This window comes from Lithobates pipiens, unplaced genomic scaffold (assembly GCF_037356315.1).
Source record: "Lithobates pipiens isolate NorthernLeopardFrog02 unplaced genomic scaffold, aLitPip1_a1.2 Scaffold_8, whole genome shotgun sequence".
Lineage (NCBI taxonomy): Eukaryota > Metazoa > Chordata > Amphibia > Anura > Ranidae > Lithobates > Lithobates pipiens.
Window position 1 is genome coordinate 681,297,119 of NW_027507903.1, and position 18,433 is coordinate 681,315,551.

Here is an 18,433-nt window from a genome sequence, read left to right on the forward strand (position 1 = left end):
CGTGTTATACACCAGCGCGTGTTATACGCCGATAAATACGGTATCCTGACTGAGTGTCATATGACGTCCAGCAGGATAAGTGGGCATGCAGCACGACGACTGGTGGTGTGGTGTGTCAGTCTGACACACCGTATCTCAGATTTTGGTAAAGAGCCTCTTTACCATGTGATCAGCTGTGTCCAATCAAAAATGATAATACATACAAAGCGCACATTATCGTCTCCTCTAATAATAAGGAGCTCCTCTAGGGACCCTATAAAACCTAAGAAACACAATACTGTACATACCAGCTGGGTCATAACTTCTTATTGCCCTTTCAAAGGGAGGACACAGCTGTCCCCTCAAAAAATGCATCCTATTGTCAAATATATCAATCAAAGTGAAAAGATTAAAAGCAGGCACTGGCATCCTCCGGTTGGTGATCATACAACCCAACCTTTTGTTGTTGAGACACCCCGTATTACCTTCCAAAGAAACCAATCTGTTGGTCTCTAGTCACTTTTCCAGCAACAGAGGGACTGACCCTTGTTGGTCTTTTATCTAGAGGCATGTTTAGATGAAGCAAGTATCCATAGTTTTGTTTTATTGAGGAAAGTAAAATCATGAATTTACCCAATTAGATTACATTTCAATTAAAACATTTTGTTAATTGTGGGACTGTTGGGGTGATGTATTTTCTCAAATGTGGCTGTGGCCCTTTCTATATTGGAAAGACCAAATGCAACTGATGTCTTTAGAAATATATTGTACTTTGTATGTGTTGCACATTTAGTTTTTTTTGGAAATGCTGTTTTTGTTTGTAGTTCTTGCACTACATTGTTTATCAAAGTCACTGCAGATATCCTTGAGACTTGAAGCATCCCAATGAAGCAGGTTATCGCACGAAACGCGTGCGCCAAGCATTGACCTCCCTGGAGTCCTTTCCCTTGTATTTGTTTTAATGTTTTCCACCTCTACTGTATGACTGTCCTTTGTGCAAGTTTTAAAATGAAGTTTGGTGATAAATCACTGTGTACGTTTTTTTATTAAGTTTGGTTTGTTGATGCTGATTTTCACTATCGGAGGCATGATTAAAATCCCAAATAATTATATTTTTGGTTTGACATCACAGGGGACCCCAGAAAAGGAGAATCGGGACTGCTCTCCAAAACCCTTGCACAGAGCAGGTAAGCATAAAATTTTTTGTTTAACCACCTTCAGACCGGACCATTTTGCTGGTAAATGACCAGAGGTCTTTTTACAATTTGGCACTGCGCTGCTTTAACTGGTAATTGCGCGGTCATGCAATGTTGTACCCAAACAAAATTTGCGTCCTTTTCTTCCCACAAATAGAGCTTTCTTTTGATGGTATTTGATTGCCTCTGCGATTTTTATTTTTTGCGATATAAACGTAAAAAGACCGCAAATTTTGAAAAAAAATGATATTTTCTACTTTTTGTTATTAGAAAAATCCAATAAACTCAATTTTAGTCATACATTTAGGCCAAAATGTATTCAGCCACATGTCTTTGGTAAAAAAAAAGTCAATAATTGTATATTTATTGGTTTGCGCAAAAGTTGTCACATCTACAAACTAAGGTACGTTTTCTGGAATTTACGCAGCTTTTAGTTCACGACTGCCTATCTCATTTCTTGAGGTGCTAAAATGGCAGGGCAGTACAAAACCCCCCCAAATGACCCCATTTTGGAAAGTAGACACCCTAAGGAAATTGATAAGTGGCATGTTGAGCCCATTGAATATTTTATTTTTTTGCCTCAAGCGATTGAATAATGACAAAAACAAATTTTTTTTTTTTTTTTACACAAAGTTGTCACTAAATGATATATTGCTCACACATGCTATGGGCATATGTGAAATGACACCCCAAAATAAATTCTGCTGCTTCTCCTGAGTACGGGGATACCACATATGTGGGACTTTTTGGGAGCCTAGCCGCGTACGGGGCCCCGAAAACCAAGCACCGCCTTCAGGCTTTCTAAGGGCGTAATTTTTTGATTTCACTTCTCACTACCTATTACAGTTTTGAAGGCCATAAAATGCCAAGATGGCACAAAACCCCCACAAATGACCCCATTTTAGAAAGTAGATACCCCAAGCTATTTGCTGAGAGGCATTTTGAGTCCATGGAATATTTTATATTTTGCCACAAGTTGCGGGAAAATTACAAACTTTCATTTTTTTTTTTTTTTTTTTCACAAAGTTGTCACTAAATGATATATTGCTCACGCATGCCATGGGCATATGTGAAATGACACCCCAAAATAAATTCTGCTGCTTCTCCTGAGTACGGGGATACCACATATGTGGGACTTTTTGGGAGCCTAGCCGCGTACGGGGCCCCGAAAACCAAGCACCGCCTTCAGGCTTTCTAAGGGCGTTACAGTTTTGAAGGCCATAAAATGCCAAGATGGCACAAACCCCCCCCCAAATGACCCCATTTTGGAAAGTAGACACCCCTAAATTTAGGGGTACACTAGTGAGACTAGGTAATAAATGGCGGGTGCCCTGAAACTATAAAAAAATAACTAACCAACCAGCGTCACCTGTAACAGTTATATGGTGATCACTGGTGAAAGGGTTAACTAGGGGGCAATCAGGGGGCTTTATGCGGTAGTATATGGGGGTCCCTGGCGCTATAAAAAGCTGCGGCGAACCTAAATACCTACCTGCCTAACAAGCGTCACCTGTGACACTAATACAGCGATCAGAAAAACGATCGCTTATTAGGCTGGGTTCACACTGGAGCGATGTGGGAACGCCACGAATCCGCGGCGGGTTCCCGCATCACATGCCTCCCGGCGGCAGTTCACACTGCCCTATGCGAACTGCTGGGAGTGTCAGTGAAATGTTAATGACACCCCCAGATCAGTTCGCATATCGCAGTGCGATCTGCAAACTCGGATCGCATGGTGTGAACACCCATGCGATCCGATTCTGCTGCGGACCAAAAAAGGGTCCCGTGCGAGTTTGCGGCGGGTGCGGTGGGTGCGACACGAATTCAGCCATACTATCTGTATGGCTGAACTCGAATCGCACAGAGATCGGATGTGATTTGCACTGCAGTGCGGTGCGAATCACATCCGTTCTCATAAACCGCTGCAATGTGAACCCAGCCTTAGTGACACTGGCGACGGGGGGTGATCACGGGGGTTAAACCTTTATTGGGGGGGTTAGGGGGGTACCTTAGAACTAAAGGGGGCTAACCCTAACTGCCCTAACAGTTATTACAGTCACAAATGACACCCGCCGGGTGATCAGGGGGTTAAACCTTTATTAGGTAATAAATGGCGGGTGCCCTGAAACTATAAAAAAATAACTAACCAACCAGCGTCACCTGTAACAGTTATATGGTGATCACTGGTGAAAGGGTTAACTAGGGGGCAATCAGGGGGCTTTATGCGGTAGTATATGGGGGTCCCTGGCGCTATAAAAAGCTGCGGCGAACCTAAATACCTACCTGCCTAACAAGCGTCACCTGTGACACTAATACAGCGATCAGAAAAACTATCGCTTATTAGGCTGGGTTCACACTGGAGCGATGCGGGAACGCCATGAATCCGCGGCGGGTTCCCGCATCACATGCCTCCCGGCGGCAGTTCACACTGCCCTATGCGAACTGCTGGGAGTGTCAGTGAAATGTTAATGACACCCCCAGATCAGTTCGCATATCGCAGTGCGATCTGCAAACTCGGATCGCATGGTGTGAACACCCATGCGATCCGATTCTGCTGCGGGCCAAAAAAAGGGTCCCGTGCGAATTTGCGGCGGGTGCGGCGGGTGCGACACGAATTCAGCCATACTATCTGTATGGCTGAACTCGAATCGCACAGAGATCGGATGTGATTTGCACTGCAGTGCGGTGCGAATCACATTCGTTCTCATAAACCGCTGCAATGTGAACCCAGCCTTAGTGACACTGGCGACAGGGGGTGATCACGGGGTTAAACCTTTATTGGGGGGGTTAGGGGGGCACATTAGAACTAAAGGGGGCTAACCCTAACTGCCCTAACAGTTACTACAGTCACAAATGACACCAATGCAAAAAAAAAAAAAGCAATTGGTGTCACTGTGACTGGGGGGGCAGGGGTAATTGGGGGGTGATCGGGGGTAAAGGGGGGGTGTGAGTGTGCCTGGCATGTTCTACTGTATGTGGGGTGTGTTGGTGCAACTCACCGAACCTCTCTCCTCGGTGCCGGAACGAAAACTACCGACACGGAGGAGAGAATACATCACTTCCTCTCCTGTGTTTACATTACAGGAGAGGAAGTGATGTCACCGGACATTTTCATTCGCCGGGAGCGATCGAGAGGGGGTGGCCATGAATGAATGGCCGTCCCCTCGTCCGGGATCGCTCCCGAACGAATACCGACCGCCGCAAGCACCGGGCGGGGGCCCGATCGGGCCCCCGACCGGCGGGCAGGCAAGGACGTACATGTAAGCCCTTATGCCTGCCCGTGCCATTCTGCCGACGTACATCGGCGTGCGGCGGTCGGCAAGTGGTTAAATGAACCTTTACAATAACTTTAAGCCGGCCAAGCCTGCAGTCTCATGCTTGTGATAGAGAGTGATTACATATGTAATATCTGATCAAGTCCCCCCTCTTTGTCAGCCCTGCTCTGCCCGATTGGATTTCCCTGTGTATGACCACAGACCGGATAATGACTATTCTCTGAACTCTGCCTGCCTTTAGCCTGGACTGTCATAGAAGCACTCTGATTTTCTGCCAACCGCGAGTACCTGTTCGCTTTGCTCAGTTCACACACAGGGCCGGTGCTACCACTAGGCAAACTGGGCAGCCGCCTAGGGTGCACTGCTGTCTAAGGGCGCCCGGCCGCTGATTTCCCTCCGCGTCTGCATGCTCTGCAGGCTTCAGCATGTAACCAACTCAGTTTCCGGCAGCTGCTCCGTCCGACAGGTAGTGTAATTAGAGGCGCAGCCCTGGAACCATCGCTAGAGGAAGCAGAGCCGATGCTTCCTGTATAGCGCCGCCTCCTGTCACATGGGCAGGGCAAAGGGGGTGGGGTCAGGGGTGGAGCCAATGGGGCAGCAAAATGAGGTTTCGCGTAGGGTGTCGAAAATCCTTGCACCAGCCCTGTTCACACATGCCCTGACATGGTGATCAGGCACTATAGCATTGTGTATAAGACCTTGGGGTCAACCGTGTATCAGTAGGCCTACTTGCCTTATGGGAAAGGGGGCTGCTATAGGTAAAGAACACAGCAGCCAGCTATAGTGTATGACCACCTGCGTTAGGGGTAAGTGTGACAGTGTCTATATTTATAACTTACTTTTTTTGGATTGAGTAGGGAAAAATCTGACAGAGGCTCCAAGCTTCTCCATCCAAAACAAAAATGGAGGTTTCGGTTGGAGTTGGGCTTTAGTCAGAAATGGGACAACACCTCTATCTATCCTGTACAGGGAAACTGTTCATGAACCGGTTTGTCCAGCTCAGGGGTGTTTTGTTTGTTGCATTCATACCAACGTTCTTTATCTACCCTAAAGGTTCTTGAAAAATATGTAAATTCAAGGTGACATGAAGACCTTACCTTCCTCTCGTATTTTCTATTCCTTTTTCACTATCTTCTGTTGATCAGCGGCAAACTGTGTGTTCCGATTTATCTCCGTTCATTTTATTCTTCTTCTGTATTGTGTAAAACCTTACCTGTGGTGTGGAGGACAGCCGACTAACAGGCAGGAGAGACGCTAAAGAGCTCGTATGCCCTGTACACACGATCGGACATTCCGACAACAAAATCCATTGTATTTTTTCCGACGGATGTTGGCTCAAACTTGTCTTGCATACACACGTTCGCACAAAGTTGTCGGAAATTCCAATCATCAAGAACGCGGTGACGTACAACCAGGGGTGGACTGACAATTCATGGGGCCCCCGGGCAATAGGAGATTATGGGGTCCCTGTGCAATAGGAGAAGATTATGGGACCCCTGGGCAATAGGAGATTATGGGGCCACACAGTATACACACATACACACACATACAGTATACACACACAGACACACAATACACACACACACACAGAATACACATACACGCACTAAAAAGGTACTGGAGAGGCGGAGCAACTATAATCTTGGGATTTTTTAAAAAAACACAGATTTTTACATACTGTCCCTGCTTTTATTGAGGCTGGCAACCCTGATGGGGCCCCTTAGTGGCATGGGGCCCTCGGGCAGTGCCCGAGAGCCCGAATGGTCAGTCCGCCCCTGCGTACAACGCGTACGATGGGACTATAAAGAGGAAGTTCAATAGCCAGTAGCCAACAGCTTCCGTCTCGTAATTTATTCTGAGCATGCGTGACACTTTGTGCGTCGGAAATTGTCTACACACAATCGGAATTCACGCGATCGGATTTTGTTGTCGGAAAATTTTAGATCCAGATCTCAAACTCTGTGTGTCGGAAATTCCGATGGAAAAAGTCAGTTGGAGCCCACACACGGTCGGAGTTTCCGACAACACACTCCGATCCGTCGGAAAGTCCGACCGTGTGTACAGGGCATAAGTCCTCAGACAGAGGGTCAGTGGAAAAAGAAGAGAGTAGCAGCCAGCAAGCAGGTGGTCAGATGACACAAACCCATTTGTAAAAGTGATAACTATTAAGCCGGCCATACATGGATCGAACCAGACAAATTTCGATCCATATATGGGTGCTGTCGTGGAAAAACCCACTATAGGCCTTTGCGCTAATAAGCACTCATTTCGTTGAATGGTATAATGCATCTTACCTATTACTCTATTTCCCACATATCCCCAAGTAAACAGACGTGGCCTTGGCTGGTTGTTTCCCACTTTTATCTCCGTGTTCATAGAAGATGCTTTTTTTTTGAAGAAAAGCGATCTCTTGGTTTTGAGGTCTAATATCTGTTTGAGGGAATTCCTGCACTGTGTTAGTTCCTCTTCTAGTTTGGCGGTGAGGGATTGTTTGTGTTGAGTTTCAAGTTTGGCTATTTTGTTTAATAATTTTGTGATTTCCCCATCTCTTTCCCATTTTTCTCCCTGCGCCCCATTTTATGAGTTGACCCCTCATTACACTCTTGTGAGCTTCCCAGTTGTTTAGGGGGCTGGTATCTGAGCCTGAGTTGGTTTCAAAGTGTGTTTTAATGGACTCATGGATATTGTCTTTTATGGTTTGGTCAGTTAACAGGGCAGCGTTAAGTCACCAATTAAAGGTAGTAGGTTTGGGTGAATTGAGTTTTAGGGCGATGGCGGTGGCGGCATGGTCTGAGATTGCGAAATTGTGTGATTTATACTGAAGCTAATTGGCCTGTGATCGTTGTTTCCTAAATTGACCCGTATTTCCACATCCGTGATCAGGTTTGTATTGTTGGTAATCAGTAGATCTAGTAACACTTTATTTCTAGTTGGTACGTCTAACATCTGACCCATGAAATTGTCCTGCAAGACATTTAGGAACTGGCGAGCCTTAGATGAACGCGCGGTTCCCTCCGCCCAGTCTGTGTCTGGATAAATAACATCCCCCATTATGATAACACTTCCCATCCTTGCTGCTTATCAAAATTGTGATAGGAGGTCTGTCTTCCCCTCCTCCCTCAGTATAGGGGGGCTATAACATACTCCCAGTATTATTTTACCCTTAGCCCTTGTACACACGGTCGGACATTCCTGACAACCAAATCCGTCAGATTTTTTCCGACGGATTTTGTCCGAAACTGTTGCATACACACGGTCGGACAAAGGTGTCGGAAAATCCGATCGTTCAGAACGTGATGACGTTATTTCATTACGACGGGACTACGTTCAGGCTAGTAGCCAATAGCTTTGATGTAGGAATTTGATCTGAGCATGCGTGGCACTTTGTCCGATCGGAATTCTCTACACATGATCGGACAAAATCCGATCGGATCATGTTGTCGGAAAGTTTTATAGCCCAGCTCTAAAACTTTGTCCGTCGGATATTCCGACGGAAACAGTCCGATGGAGCCCACACACAGTCGGATTATCCGACAAAGCGGTCCGATCGGACACATTCCATCGGAATCTCCGACCGTGTGTACAAGGGCTTAGCTTCATCCCTGTGGAGCTCTACCCATAAGGATTCCACCTCCTCCCTAGCTCTTAGCTAAGTTTTTCTTCTTGGGTTTAGATCAGGGGACTCAAACTGGTGGCCCTCCAGCTGTTACAGAACTACAATTCCCATGAGGCATTGCAAGGCTGAGGGTTACAAGCATGACTCCCCATAGACAGAGGCATGATGGGACTTGTAGTTCCGCAACAGCTGGAGGGCCGCCAGTTTGAGACCCCTGGTTTAGATACACTTTAATATATATTGGAAGAACTATTTGTTACTGTTGCAGCTAGATTGTTTCATAACAGCGAAATGTATCTTCCAGACTGACAGGTCCGCTTTAAGTAGCCATTGATGTTTTATGAATGCCGGATATGTCAGGTTAACCACTTCAGCCCGCCGGAAAGATTTACTGACTTTCTGACCAGGCCAATTTTTGCAGCGATTTACCTGACATTTGCGCGGTCGTGAGATGTTGTACCCAGACACCCAGTCATCTCTGCGGTTTTTATTTTTTGCGCTATAAAAAAAAAACAAAAAAGGCCGACAATTTTGAAAAAAAATAAAACAACATTTTTTATTTTCTGCTATAAAACATACCCAATAAAAATATGTAAAAAAAAATTATTTCTTCATAAATTTAGGCCAGTTTGGTAAAACCACAACACCAGCCCCCCCAATAGGTGTATAGTGATTGGTTTGCACAAAAGTTATCGCTTCTACAAAATTGGAGAAAGATTTATGGCATTTTTATTATTTATTTATTTTTTACTAATAATGGTGGTGATCTGCGATTTTTAGCGGGGCTGCGACATTGCAGCTGACAAATCGGACACACTTTTTTTGAGAACCAGTGACATTATTACAGTGATCAGTGCTAAAAATATGCACTAGCATTGTACTAATGGCACTGGCAGGGAAGGGGTTAACATCAGGGACGATCAAGGGGTTAAATGTGTTCCCTGTTTGTGTTTACTAACTGTATGGTGGATGCAGGGCCGTCTTTAAGGCAGGGCAAAAGGGGCAGTTGCCCTGGGCCCTGTCATTGTTGTGGGGCCCAAAGCAGCTGCCTCATACTTGCCCTCTATCCCGGTTTATATTCCCTTGCCCCTTGAAGATTTAGTCCCGTGCTGTGTCCCAATATCTCAGTGTGAAGTGCTGTTACTAATGCGGCCCAGCTCTGCCCTATTGCCGTGCCCCCCACTACATACTTGCCAAAGATTTCCAACTTTGCTCTGCATGATTCAGAATTCCCCACACTGTACTGCTTCCTAACTAATTCCCTCCTCCCACCACTGCCACTGATTCCATCAACCCCCTCCCCCAGCAATGCCACTGATCCCAGGAGTCCTAGGATCCTTAGGTGTTTTCTGTCTATTGATGGGTCCCCTTGCCTCCCCAGTCCATGGTGTGCAGGCAGTGAGGAGATGATGTGCTGTAACCAATCGATAAGAAGTAATGATGTGCACTAGGGATGAGCCGAACACCCCCCCCCCCCCCTGGTTCGGTTCGCAGCAGAACATGCAAACAGGCAAAACATTTGTTCGAACACACCAACACAGTTAAAGTGTATGGGACACGAACATGAATAATCAAAAGTGCTAATTTTAAAGGCTTATATGCAAGTTATTGTCATAAAAAAGTGCTTGGGGACCCGGGTCCTGCCCCAGGGGACATGTATCAATGCAAAAAAAAAGTTTTAAAAACAGCCGTTTTTTCGGGAGCATTGATTTTAATAATGATTAAAGTGAAACAATAAAAGTGTAATATTCCTTTAAATTTCAAACCTGGGGGGTGTCTATAGTATGCCTGTAAAGGGGCACATGTTTCTCGTGTTTACAACAGTCCGAGAGCAAAATGACATTTCTAAAGGAAAAAAAGTAATTTAAAAGTATTAGCGGCTATAATGAATTGTCAGGTCCCGGCAATACAGATAAAAGTCATTGAAAAAAATGGCATGCCCCCCTCCCCCCATGTCCATTACCAGGAACTTTGGGTCTGGTATGAATATTAAGGGGAACCCCAAACCAAAATGTAAAAAAAAAAAAAAATTGCGTGGGGGTCCCCCCAAATTCCATACCAGGCCCTTCAGGTCTGGTATGGATATTAAGAGGAACCCTGTGCCAAAAATTAAAAAAAATGGTGTAGGGGTCCCTCCAAAATACATATCAGACCCTTTATCCAACCTGGCAGGTTGCAGGAAAAGAGGGGGGGAAGAGAGAGCGCCCCCCCCCCCTCCTGAACCGTACCAGGCCACATGCCCTCAACATGGGGAGGGTGCTTAGGGGTAGCCCCCATGTTGATGAATCTATCCATTATGCATATAGGGGGTGGTGGGGAGTGAGGGTCGGCGCTCGGGAGCCCCTAATGGACGGGCCAACACTGGTCTTCTGGTTCCCGTACACCTCTCTATCCCATAATCTGATTTTAAAATAATTCTCAGGTTCATTGTTTCTGTATTATATAAAGATTTGCCCTTTTCTCCTCTGTTTTATTTGTTAGGATAAAACACCTTCAAGGATTATACTCCTGCACTTTATGAAATGTTGCACAGTGGGGGGAGGAGGGGGAGAGGTTGCTGGGATCTTTTTGTACTGTCTGTACTGTTCTTAAAAATGTTGAATAAAAATAATTTTCCAAAGACCAACAATTTGGAAAAAAAACAACAATATTTTTAAATTTTTGGTATAATAAATATCCCCCCAAAAAAGTATCCTCCTTACCCACTTCAGTCTGCCCCTGCTATACCGAGTCGTTACCTCTCAGCAGCTGTATACCCATTGTCCAGAGGTCAATCCCCACGTCCGAAACATGAACCCCCATCCTTCCTTAAGTAAAGCTCAACATTTTTCTCCAGTTCTTGATGCCTGATCACCAAGCCTCCATTTTTGACCACAAACCGCCCCACTGAATCTGTGTCTTCTGGATACTCGCCACCGACCTGGCCCATCTCCGAACTGTCCGCGCCACAATGTCCGACCACAGCAACACTGTATCAGGGAAAGTCACTCGCAATTGCAAGAAGTCCGACTCGATGCGAGCGATCAGATCCCTGACCGGGCGTAGCCCCAGGTCATTGCCCCCTGCATGCAATACCAAAACGTCCGGAGGTTTATCCAGACTGGCATAGCGCGACACATCCCTGACCACTCTCTCCCACATCATCCCCGGCGAACCCAACCACTGCACATACGCATCTCTAGAGATACCTAGCTTCCTTCCATCTGGCCTAGCATCTCCTTTCCTGGCCCCCCAGCACACATAAGAATGCCTAATGTGGCATACACACGTAGCAGACTATCCGGCAGACCTTGTCTGGCGGACTTTCAGCCGGACTTTCCGAACGAGCTACTTGCCCACACACGGTACTTTTGCAGCGGACTAATATGGCGTACTAAGTCCGCCGGACTATCCGCCGTACTTTTGAAATGAACGGACTCGCCCACACACACGGAGGAAAGTCCGCTCATTTTGAGCACGTCCCCAGGTAGCCGGGACCAGCGAAGGACACGTCGCTGGCCCCGTCACCTGGTATGGACTTAAAGGAGAATCCCTACGCCGAAAAATCGGCGTGGGGGTCCCCCCCTAGGTCCATATCAGACCCTTATCTGAGCACGCTACCTGGCCAGCCAGGAAAGGGGGTGGGGACGAGCGAGCGCCCCCCACCTGAGCCTTACCAGGCCACGTGCCCTCAACATGGGGGGTGCCTTGGGGAAGGGGGGGCCCCCCACCCCAAAGCACCTTGTCCCCATGTTGATGAGGACAAGGGCCTCTTCCCGACAACCCTGGCCATCTGAAACGAGATGATAACATAAAAATAGCAAAACATATCCAGCCATCAGCGCACTGACAACTCCGTCATAACACACACCCAACTCACCTCTGCTACTAACACCCCCCCCCCATTTTTTTTTTAGTCGATCACCATATGGGGCCTAATATAGGAATGGAATCTCCTTGATTCCCACCTACCAATCCGACACACAGCCACTTCGTCCAACCCACACCTGGCAGCTTCCTTAGCTGCCCCTATGCGGAAGAAGTGCGAGGCATACCGTGACCCGTCCAAACCTGCCCTCGTCAGGCATTTCCTGAACACTGAAATAAACTGTAACCTAGATAAGTAGGACCCATCCTCGTGCTTCAGAAATAGCCCACCCCCAACCGTTCTGACCTTCCCTTACCGCCCCTACCGGTCAGACTTCAGGACCTGGCAATGCAAACAGCCAAATATCCATGCCCTTGCCCTGTTGATCCGTCTTTGACCTACGCAGCCTACAACACACCCTATCCTATTCCAAATGTATCTCCCTCTCCAAGATCCCTCCAGCTGCAACCCGTGATGGGCTCACTAATTCCCCTATCCGGAACGCCCCGTAAAACGCTAACGAAAAGGCAGCCTTAAACAGTAGCACCCCGTATTGAGAGGTACACACCGCATCCAGCAACCCACAGATAGACCGCAGATTGGCAAACATGACCGGGCGCCGCCTGGAATCCACTCTCCTGTGCCCTTTCTCAAAACCTTTTAACGCCTGCCTTACCCAGAAATCCTTTGTTGCATCCTCGCCCACTCCCCCCATCAACTTAAACAGGAAGGACAGCCCTGCCATCTTCCTCTCTAAGACAGAAACCGATACCCCCCATTTTCTATGTGCCGGGATACAAAGTACAGCACTAGCAACCTTACCTCTGACCTGTCCTTCCCAATCCCGGCCTCCTGCACCAGTAATGACCATTCTTTCCACACCTTAAGGTAATACGCCCACGTAGCTCCGCTTACAGACTGGCGAATCCATCCCGCGAAGACTCCAATGCCAGCTCCCAAATCCACACCGGGCAAGGAATGCCGTCCCTCTCCGCGCCCGAGGCCAGCTCCCCGAACCTGTCCCACTGAAAGCGAGACAGAGCGTCAGCCAAATTATTGTCCACATCCGGAATGTGAACTGCATAAATGAAAATGTTTAACCTCAAAACCAACCGTCGCAAAAGCCGTATCATAGGCGGCGACGACGCCAACATGCGGTTGACCACTTGGACCACCCCCATGTTTCGCAATTCAGCCTCAACCTCAGGTTTCCAGCACGCCGCCCCCCATAGTTCCATAGCCAACACTACTGGAAACAGCTCCAATAGCACCAGGTTCCGAGCAAAACCAGCATCAACCCAGGACTGCGGCCATGGCTCCACACTCCACTGCCCCTGAAGGAAGGCCCGTAGCCCATGGAACCCGCCGCATCCGTAGCTAATTCCATGTCAAAATTACTTATCGGACCTGACATCCACACTGACCTACAGTTGTCCGATTCCAGAAACTCTAGCCACACCTCCCGGTGCTCTTTGTTAAGCCTAACAAAGTGCTTAGGAGCCTTCACCCCCCGCTGTGGCTGCCGACAGCCGTCGACAGAACATTCTCCCCATTGGGATTATTCTACAGGCAAAATTCAACTTACCCAATAGTGAGTGCAGCACCCTCAACTGAACTTTCCGCAGTCCTTGGATCCCCCGAATTTCACTCTGCAAATCCTCCAACTTCTCACTGGGCAGTCTGCACTCCATCGCAAGTGCGTCAATGACTGTGCCCAAAAAACTGAGTTCCGTCGTCGGGCCCTCAGTCTTTTCCGCTGCCAAAGGCATGCCAAACCTGCCCGTGATGTGCTGCAACGTTGATAGTAGAATCGCACACACAGCGGAGGCAGGGGGGCCAATGCACAGGAAATCATCCAAATAATGGATGACGGAATCCAGACCTGACACATCCCTAATCACCCACTCCAGAAAGAAGATAAACGCTTCGAACATTTGTCCACATAGAACCGCTCCTGCCAACAACAACCCAACAACCCGAAAACTATCCGGGTGCACCGGAAGCAAACGGAAAGCCAACTCAATATCCGACTTCGCCATCAATGCTCCCTGTCCGTATTTCCTGACCCACCGAATTGCTGCATCAAAAGACGTGTACAAGACAGTGCATGCCTTCGGGAAAGACAAATGGTGGATAAGTCGGAACTTGTTTGGTTCCTTCTTAGGCACCACTCCCAATGGCGAAACCACCAATCTGGTATAGGAATTTTGTCAAACGCCCCCCCCCCATGCGGCCCAAAGACACCTCCTCCGCCAGCTTCTCCCCCACCACCCCCACGTGTTCTAACGCAGACCTCAGATTCTTTGCTGGCGGTGGTACCACTGACAAAGAACACGGAATTGGAAAACCCACCCTAAAACCATCCTCCAACAGTTTTGCCGTCTCCTTGCCAGATACCTACTTAGAAAAGGTTGCGTCCTTTCCCATTTCACTGGCGTCATCCCTTTTCTGAGCATACTCTCCGGAACGCTTCCACTTCTTATAACACCGGGACAGTGGGTGGGTACCCCCGCAACCTGAGCACTCGTGCTTAAATTTGCAGGAGCCCCCAAATCTGCAGGCACCCTCATTGTACTGCCAGCAAACCCCCAATTTTTTCCTGGCAGAAAGTCCTGAGGCATGAGTACTCCTAGCCCCCCCCCCCCCCCCCGAAGAAACTGTGACGGGGCCCTCGCAAAAGACATTAGCCGCATCCAGAGGCTTATGTCTTTGTGATCCCACCGGAGGGATGGCCTGACTGCTCTATGCTGACGAAACTGCTGGTCATACCGTAACCAAGAAGACCCACCATACACCCTGTGGGCCTCCCGGATCGCGTCCATATAACAAAATAAGCCGAGCATTGCTCTGGGTTCTTTTCCCCTATCACGCTAGCCATGATGGCAAACGCCTGGAGCCAGTTCGCAAAAGTTCTCGGAAATCAGCCAATACCTCCTCTTTTTCCTCGTCCTCCTTCTTGGAGTCATTCGGCTTCACCCTATCCAGATTGAAATCTCCACATACTCACCCTTGTTGATCTTGTCCCGCACCTCCTGTTTCAAGTGTGCACCCAGTGGGCCCTCGAAGCACACGTATACCTCACACTTTGCTTTATCCGCGATCCTCAGTACATCTGCCCTTACCACTAGCTTTTTCCCCTTTACCTGGAGCATGTTCACCCACTCCAGCACCCACCGTTCCTGCCGCCCCTGTGTTGCCTTCCACAGCCCCCTGCCCCACCTGTCCAAGGGGCAACCCGAGGGGCCTGAACCTGCCCCTGTTCAAACTTCCCCACCAGTGCCTTTAATCCCACCAATAACTCTCTCAGTTGCGTATCTGACCCGAGACCGCCCAGCCCCTTAGTCACCGGCTGCCGTGCCGGTGCCCCACTCGCAGACCCCCCTGAACCAGCCGTTACCACCCTCAACAAGTCACTTAAAGCAGTAGACAAAGACATAGTATCATTCGACTTACCTGGCCGTCTGGGCGTACGCCCCACCGACCCTGTGCTGCTTGGGACTGCTGGTGCTTTTAGTTCCTCCTCATCCGACATTTCCCCTTTGGATCAATCGCTGTACTCCAGTACAGGTGGAGCCGTCAGCCCCCCGGGGAATTATTCCCAGAGGTCGTTGTCTCCTGCTCCTGTAAGGGCTGACTCCCTCCAGCCGTGGATTCCCTCACATGCGCTTCGCTTGGAGTCGCCCTGGACCTGGCTGATCCCATCTGCTGCAGTCCCCCTCTGACATCCAGGCTCCTCCCTCCTCGTGGGCCCCCCGACATGCGCACTGTGCCCCGCTCACCTCCACCGCTCATCCTGCTGTCTCTCCCCTCCATTGTCACCCCCCCTGCTCCCCCCTGTCCCGCTGATCCGACCCACGCTGCTGCCTCACAGTCACTGGCAGGGAAGCGGCGCCATTCCGACCCGTGGCCCCCCCCTCAGAAGCTCCAGATACCGGCCGTTTTGCTGTCGGTAAAGAGCGCTCCTCTCACAGGCTCCTTGTATGCCTTACAAGCCGTGCCAACGGCCCAGGCGAAAAACGCGCTGGAGGCCGCGACCTCCGCGTGCAAGGGGTCTCAACCGCCATGCTGAAACCACCGGCCTAGTCCTCCACCAAGCTCCCCACTTGCCTGGCTAACCAGTCTACCCCACGAGTCGCTGCCCACAATTTCGCCAACAGGGAATCAATGTCGGCCATGCTGCTAAGTGGAGGAGCAGTGATAAAAACTGCCTCCTCCTGTGACTTCCTTCTCTGACTGCTCCCGTGGCCCCTCCCACTTCTTAAATAAAGCCACTCCCTTTCCTACAAAGTTCCTTAAGCCCTCCCCTTCTCACACGCAGACTACCAACCACATATTAAACGCTTGAATGACTCATTCTTCACACTGTCATGCCCGGACCTCCATTATAATCCCTTTCAGTCCTTTTCCACTCTGTGCCTCACTAAACAGAGGAAATTATGCCCTGCCTGAGGACTGACCCCCACGTCCACCTTTGCCTGTGGACACATTTGTTGCTGGTCCCCTTACAGTGCCAAGGGAATGTCTGCCTCTCCTTGTTGTCCTCCCAGACCTTACTGGGAGAGAGGGGGGCGGTGACTATAAGCAAATGTAAAGAAATTGTTGAAATCTGTATGTAGATGCACTTTATTCAATGTAAAGAGGTGTTTGGTGCACTTTAATTTGAGTACTCACACTACACAGACACACTCCGGAGATACACTATAATATACTGCAATATAATGCGCCAAATGTACAGTGAAGCACAAAACTATATGGTGTTAAACTGGCAGTAACGCACACAAAATGATATGGAGTTAAACTGGCAGTAACGCACACAACTGTATGGCGTTAAACTGGCAATAACGCACACAACTATATGGCGTTAAACTGGCAGTAATGCACGTAAAACTATATGGCGTTATAGTGATATGGAGTTAAACTGGCAGTAACGAACACAACTATATGGCGTTAAACTGGCAGTAACATACAAAACTATATGGCGTTAAACTGGCAGTAGGGCTTGCAAAACTATATGGCGTTAAACTGGCAGTAACGCACACAAACAATATGGCATTAAACTGGCAGTAACGCACACAGAACTATATGGCGTTAAACTGGCGGTAACGCACAAAACTATATGGCGTTAAACTGGCAGTAACGCACGCAATACAATATGACATTAAACTGGCAGTAACGCACACAGAGCTATATGGCGTTAAACTGGCGGTAACTCACAAAACTATATGGCGTTAACCTGGCAGTAACGCACGTAATACAATATGACATTAAACTGGCAGTAATGCACACAGAACTATATGGCGATAAACTGGTGGTAACGCACAAAACTATATGGAGTTAAACTGGCAGTAACGCACAAAATGATATGGTGTTAAACTGGCAGTAATGCACACAGAACTATATGGCGTTAAACTGGCAGTAACATACAAAACTATATGGCGTTAAACTGGCAGTAGCGCACGCAAAACTATATGGTGTTAAACTGGCAGTAACGCACACAAAACTATATGGCATTAAACTGGCGGTAACGCATAAAACTATATGGAGTTAAACTGGCAGTAATGCACACAATACAATATGACATTAAACTGGCAGTAATGCACAGAGAACTATATGGTGTTAAACTGGAAGTAACGCACGCAAAAGAATATGGCGTTAAACTGTCAGTAACGCACAGAGAAGTAAATGGCGTTAAACTGTCAGTAACACAATCAAATAGACGTGTTCAACCGTCACTACACTGACTCTATCTGAACTGTCCCTACTCTAGCTTTACACTAATGTAAAGATTACTGACACGCTCTCACTACACTGTGCTGAAACTATCTGAGCTGTCCCTACTCTAGCTGCACACTACGCAAAGATGAATGATGGTCCTCCTCACTACACTCACACTATCCCTAGACTGACACTAAACTAATATTCTACACTAACAATTGAAGCAAAATATCACAGTATAGCACACTAACTAACTAACAGCACTGAACAGAGCCCTGTTCTATCTCTCTCCACGCCAAAATCACACTGAAAATGGCTGCCATTGAAAGAATACTTTTATACTGTGGGGCGAGAATGAGTCAAGATTGGATAATCATGACTCTTACACACGATCAGAATTCTCGTCGGAAAAAGCTCTGTTGGTTTTCCCGATGGAATTTCCGACTGGATTTCGCTCAAGCTGTCTTGCATACACACGCTCACACCAAATTTCCACCGTCAAGAACGCGGTGAAGTACAACACGTATGAGGGGCCTAGAAAAAGGAATTTCAATAGCCAGTAGCCATTGCCAATAGCTTCCATCTTGTAGTTGAATCTGAGCATGCGTGAGTTTTTGCGTGTTGGAATTGCATACACATGCTACCAATTTTTGGCTGGCGGAAATTCGGACAGGTAAATTCCGATGGAGCATACACACGGTCGCATTTTCTGATGAAAAGCTCTCATCGGTCTTTTTGCTGGCCGAATTTCCGATCGTGTGTGCGCGTCATGACAGTGCTCTGTAGGGCACTGGTTAGTTTTACC